Below are 6000 nucleotides of genomic sequence, written 5' to 3'. Positions count from 1 at the left end.
TCTCAAATTATGGCCACTGCTCCCTCCCTCCCTTGTCCTTGAAGCTACTGTGATGCTTCCCAGCAAACTGTGAAAGCAACAGGCATCCTGCACACACACACCCAGCCTGTTAACCAGATTGGTAGAGAAACCATCAGCATGAACATCTTCTTTAAACTTTCCTTTGCTTCTGAGCTTCTTTCCACAAATTTTCTTTTCTTGCTCCCCAGCCACATCCATAACCCCCACAGTAGCTCACAGCAGAGGTGCTCCAGGAGCTTGTCAATAGGAGGTAGGAAGGAAAGACACCAAGTGTGGATGTAGATTAGCACTGTCACTTAGGGCAGTTCAAATGACATTCACTGTCCTCAGCATCTATCCTGTGCTGGTGCAGGCCATCCAGAGATGTGTGAGGTACCTATACTTGCCCTCCAGGGGGGGCTCACAGTTTTAGGAGGGGCAGACATGCAAACAATGATGAAACGTTAGAATAAGTACAATACATACATGTCAATACATACTTTTGTCACCTCATCATGGTTATCTTAGTTCATAAAGCATCATCTTATGCTTAGACTATTACAATAGCTGCCAACCTGGTTTCCTCCATCCATCCATCCACTTGGCTGCTAAGAGGTCTTTCTGGAATGCAAATCTGACAACATCACTACCCTGGTTAAAGGCCTCCCCAAGTGATGGGGAAGATCAAGCTCTTGATACAGTCCCCACCCAAGACCCTAGACACCATCCATCCCTACAGCTCCAGCATACTCCCTCTGCTCATAGCACAGGCTCTGTGCTGTGATAGGTAGCTCTCCAGGTGACCATGTTGTACCCCTGCCTCCAGGAGCTAATTCATGTAGACACATTTACTAGGAAACATTCCCAGTTGCCTTTTCCAGTCTGACAAATTCGCCCCAGAACCTCTCTCAAAACGTTTCCTTCACAGAGTTGGATTGTCTTTACTTGTTTTCCGTGTCCTTGATGAAATGGGCACTCTGCATCTACTCTTTGCCTCTTACCTGGCACAGAGAGGGATTGGGTCAGCAAATGACTGCGTAATGGACCTGAAGTCAATTCTGGGAGGCAGACGAGAGCCACCAGGACAAGAACTTTCAATTTCCCCAAGGAAGCGCAGATACCAGAAGCTCCCTGGCGGCTTCTGTTTTGGCCACGCCCTTTTCCTCAACGCTCAGTTCAGGCTCCCAAAGACGCAGCCCACCATCAGCGCTGGTAGAGCAAAGAGACCGACTTTCTGCGCCTCGAGTGGGCGGGGAACGCTCCTTGAGCAGGTGCGGTATGAAATTGGACTTTAAGAGATGAGTTGGAGCCTGATCTCAAAAATAAAGTGTGGACATGTGTGTGTCCGAGGAAGGTGGATATTAAACCACCCTCTTTTCCTCCCGGCTGCTATTTCCCACGTGCGTTGAGTAAAGGCACCAAAGCTGCCTAGCGACTGGGTGTCTACTCCCCGTCAGGGGCACCCACCCTGGCGCTCCAGGCGCGCTTGAATGAATCCGGGAGGACCCGCGCGCATGAATGAGTGCGAGAGCTAGAGAGTGAGCGCGCGAGCGGGCGGGTGAGTGAATGGCGACCGCGCCGCCGCCTCGGAACAGGGGCGCGGGCGCGGGCTCCACTTCCCTCTCCCGCCAGCTGGTGGCCTCGAGAAGGTGGCGGCGCCGGCAGCGGCCCGGGCTGGGACGGCTGGGGCGCGGGATGGTGGGGGAAGGGGCGTTCCCGGCGACCGCGCCTTCCGCGGCTATTGGATTAGTGGCCTTCAGGGATGAGCTCAGCCAGATCGGCTTTCAGCTGCAGCCTCCGGGCCGGCCGGGAAGGCGGGGAGCGGGCGGCGGCGGAGGAGGAGGGGGAGGCGGCGGCGGCTGCAGCATCCAGAGCTGGCCGTGGCTGCCGGCGCGCCCCGCGCACAAAGGCGCCCAGCCCCAGGGGAAGGCGATGAACACACCACATCCCGGGCCCGGGCCCCAGCTGCTGCTTCCGCTGCGTGCGCTCAGGACGCTGGGGAAGACGCCCGGCGCGCCCGCGGCCGGCGGCCGAGGCGCGGCCCGTGCGCCCTGAGCGCGGGACTCGTCGCCCTCCGGGTCAGGCGCCAAGCTTCCAAGCGGCTAAAGCGCGGGCCTTGGAGCGCCCCCAGGATCGCCTCAGTAAGGCGCTTCCCCACTCCAGGCCCGACCCCCAGCGCCTGAGCTCCAACTTCGCGAAGAACGCTCCTAACTCCAGGCCATCCTGCAGCGCAGAGGGGGCGCTGCTGCCGGGCATCAGCCGTGAGGACGCGCCCCTGGCCGTGGGGAGAGAGCGGGCATTCGCGGGTCGCTCGGGCGCCCCTGAGTGGGCAGCGGCGGCGGCAGCAGACTCCTCTCCCGGGAGTCCAGGACCTGCCAGCGCTGGGGATTCTTCCCGAAGAGGCGCTTGCCCTCTCGTTTATGGTGAGTACTCTCCAGCTCCTGGTGAGGGGCGCGCGGGGGCCGGGAGCCTAGATCCGGCTGCACGGACTTTGTGCGGGTGAGCACTCGACACAGCTGGCGCTCCTGGCGTCCCAGTCCGCGAGAATTCCTCTCTGCAGGTTGTGGCAGTTCGAGAAGGTTGATTTGCGCTCAGCCCTGGGGCGTTTGGGGCCCGGCCCTTGGTATCATGGGTTCTCTAAGCCCTTTGCTTCTCTGCGTAGTGGACAACGCACAAAAAACTGCCACCCGATTCACCCGCTTGGGTTTGGATCCAGGATCCGTCACTCACTGGCTGGGTGACCTTGGACAGGGCGACAAACCTCTGTTTCCTCATCCGTAGGATGGGAATAATTGTGCATGTTTTATAGGGGTATTGGAAAGATCTATGGGATGGTGCTCGTAGGTAGGCATGTGCCGGGCACACAGGAAGCACTCAATCATATGTTAGCTAGTATTATTATTAGCTTTGCGAGCCCAAGCTTGTTATCCAACTTTCCGGAGCTGCAGCAGTTCCCTCGTCCGTGTAATGGGGACAATAATTCCTGGGGATCTGTTCGTCCGGGGTATTCGGAGAGGTAGAAGTAAAGCACGGGTCACGCAATAAGCACCGGTGGCTGTTGTTACCGTTTATTCCTAACGCTGGGGCAGTAAGGCTGGTCCCCTGACCCGAGAGCGACTCGGGGACCAGTTCCTGGCCTTGCTTGAAGACAAACTTGTCTATGCTCGGGAAGGGAGGGGGCTGGGAGCTCAGGAAACCCTGGGCGCGGGGCTCTGGGAAGGAGGTAGGGGGCCAGAGCCTTGAGCGCGGCAAATGTGTCCGCCCTGGTCGCTCTGTAAGTGCCAGGGGCTCCAAGCCAGGAGGGGACGTCGAGCCCCCGACCTCTGACTGGCGGGAGAACCGGGGGAGTGGCTGCTCCCGCCGGCCCATGGCCAAGCGCAGGCTGCTGCCGATAGGAAGGAGAGGAGGGCACTTCTGTACCGCTGTCGCGAGAAGGTGGAGAGCTCTCAGTTCTGGAGTCAGGCTTGTGTTCGAATCTGTCTTCACCACCAGCTCGTGGTGTGACCTTGGGCAAGTTCTCTAACCTCCCCCAGCTTGGTTTCCTGGTCTGCGCCCCACCCTCCTCCTTGGGGGGTTGGGGGATGAAGATCAGAGTTCATTTCTCTCAGACTCTGAGCCCTCTATCCTCCCACCCACTTTCTGCCCCCGCCCCGCCCCCCACCCCCGCAATTTGATGAGCTTAAGTCTGGAAGACGTGAAATGTGTAAAAGCATGATATAAACATCCTTTACCCAAGGGCATATTCCTCTGAGACACATACCCTCTAATTTATTCCATTTTTAAAACATTCTTTAAAAATCGTAATGAAAAGAATTTAAGCCACCTCTGGCAAACCACAAACAAAATTCAACTTACTGGTCATTCTACCCAAGTAGCTCTCCAGTTTGTATTTCTCGTTTATTTTAAAAATACGTTTAATGATATAAAAATAAAATCTGCAGTGAAAAGAAATCACCAGAAACAGTCAAAAGATATATGACAAACTGTCACATATGACATATGCCACTCCTATCACAACAGGCTCATCTCTTTAAATATGTAAAAGATTACTGAGGTCAACAAATGAAAGATCAAATGAGCAAAGACACAATTTATATACGCAAAATAAAATAGAAATGATACTGAAACATATGACAAGATGCGTTATCTCAATAAGAAAAATGCAAGTTAAAATTAAAAGATTTTGTTTTTAATGTATCAAATTAGCAAGTAGTCATAACCATTTATCAGAAGCATCTTTAAAAAATGTTGATCACATTTCTCCCTAGCTCAAGACCTCCTTAAGGCTGCCACAGAGTAAAATCTAGATGATCCCAGGGATCCTCAGGTCTGGTGCTGCCCTCCTCCACCTCTTCATCACCATTTTCCTCTCCCCCCAACCCACTCCCCTAGCCTTCTTGGTTCTACTCCAACACTCCCAAGGCTCATTCACTTGCTGTTCCCCTTGCCTAGAATATTTTTCCTCCTAGTTTTTCATACAACTGAAACTTCCTCATCATTTATATAGACCTTTCCTTGGAAGAGCTTCATTTCTATCCCAGAAAGTGGCCAAGCAGCAGTGGCCAGTGCAGAATTCCTTGCCCTTTGGGGAAAGACCTAGTACAACTCACCATACGGGAGTTACTTGATTTCCCCTGAGCTGCCCAACCTTTTGTCACACATCCATGCTCTCAAAAAGTTTTTTCTCTGTTGATACAGGAGTGAAGGGTCTCGGGCATGAAAATCAGGGGGTGCCAGGCCCTAGACCGAGGTCACCAGAAGTCTCTGCCTATATATGTACCATATAAGAACATAGTACGTACTCTTGATTTATGTGAACATGACCATCTGTGGCAAGAAAAGATCAACTATAAAAAATTTAAAATCCAGCAACACATTTTTAATCAAACATGGCTCCTCCATAAGCCAACTAATTTATTTGCTGCTGATCAGTTCAAGAAATAGGGATTTGTTTTGAGGCTATAGGAAAAACAGTTGTGGGTAGCGTGTCCTTTGGGAAAGACAGTGGTATACCTCAAACCAGTTATCATGAACTTTGTGGAACTTGAGAAGAACTTTCCTAAGCAGTGCTGATTGCGTGTGATTTTTGCTTTACACATTGAGTTCAGAACTTACTCCATTTAAAACGTATACACCTGGTGGCTCATGCCTGTAATCCCAGCACTTTGGGAGGCCAAGGCGGGCGGATCTCAAGGTCAGGAGATCGAGACCATCCTGGCTAACATGGTGAAACCCCATCTCTACTAAAAATACAAAAAATTAGCCAGGCCTGGCGGTGTGCGCCTGTAGTCCCAGCTGCTGGGGAGGCTGAGGCAGGAGAATGGTGTGAACCCGGGAGGTAGAGCTTGCAGAGAGCCGAGATCACACCACTGCACTCCAGCCTGGGTGACAGAGTGAGACTCCGTCTCAAAAAAAAAAAAAAGGCAAACCATGCTGGAGGTGTAGAGTGGCTAGTCCTTCTTCAGTCTGACAAGCACTTCTTAATGTAACCAGAGGTAACAGGTACAAGGCTGTGTATGAGTATTGGAGATAAAGGCTGGTTGGGTGCTGGCTCCACCAAGAAATGCAGATGTGGTGCAAGAAATAGCGGCAGGAATCAACAGCTAAGATGAAGACAAAGTGGGATGGAGGGCAGAGGGTGCAGTGGGACATAGGGAATAGGACATAATGGGGCAGAGGGAAGAAGATGCAGTGGGCTGGGGGGCTGCCATGGAGGGGTGTCTGGTTCTGCTTCTGCTAGAAGGGGCGGGGGAGTGAGAGAATGTCAGCCAGGTCAGAGAAGATGGGAAGGGTCCCAGGATGTGCTGACGAGGAGAGTCTGGCATGACGGGTCTGAGGTGGGCAGTGATGACAGACAGTGTGGGAGAAATAAGAGCAGCCTGGAGGGCCCCTGGGTTCCAAGCAAAGAGGTGCAGCTTCTCTCCAAAGAAACCACCTGGAGGGTTGAATGAAGAGATTGGTGGGTGTCTTGGTCAAATTTACCCGTTGGCAGCATGGAGA

At 53.0% G+C, this 6000-nt stretch overlaps 1 protein-coding gene across 1 annotated transcript in view; it reads left to right on the top strand.

Moving 5' to 3' along the window:
- The first annotated feature begins 1774 nt into the window (after positions 1 to 1774).
- SPSB4 (splA/ryanodine receptor domain and SOCS box containing 4) overlaps positions 1775 to 6000 on the top strand; it is an 88677-nt gene continuing 84451 nt past the window's right edge. Inside the window, exon 1 of the mRNA XM_003895026.4 lies at positions 1775 to 2423. The gene's annotated coding sequence lies outside the window, so the exon portion shown is untranslated. The remainder of the gene's footprint in view (positions 2424 to 6000) is intronic.

This window comes from Papio anubis, chromosome 2, assembly GCF_008728515.1.
Source record: "Papio anubis isolate 15944 chromosome 2, Panubis1.0, whole genome shotgun sequence".
Classification (NCBI taxonomy): Eukaryota; Metazoa; Chordata; class Mammalia; order Primates; family Cercopithecidae; genus Papio; species Papio anubis.
Note: the sequence above shows the minus strand (reverse complement) of the source record. Positions and strands in the feature narration are given on the sequence as shown.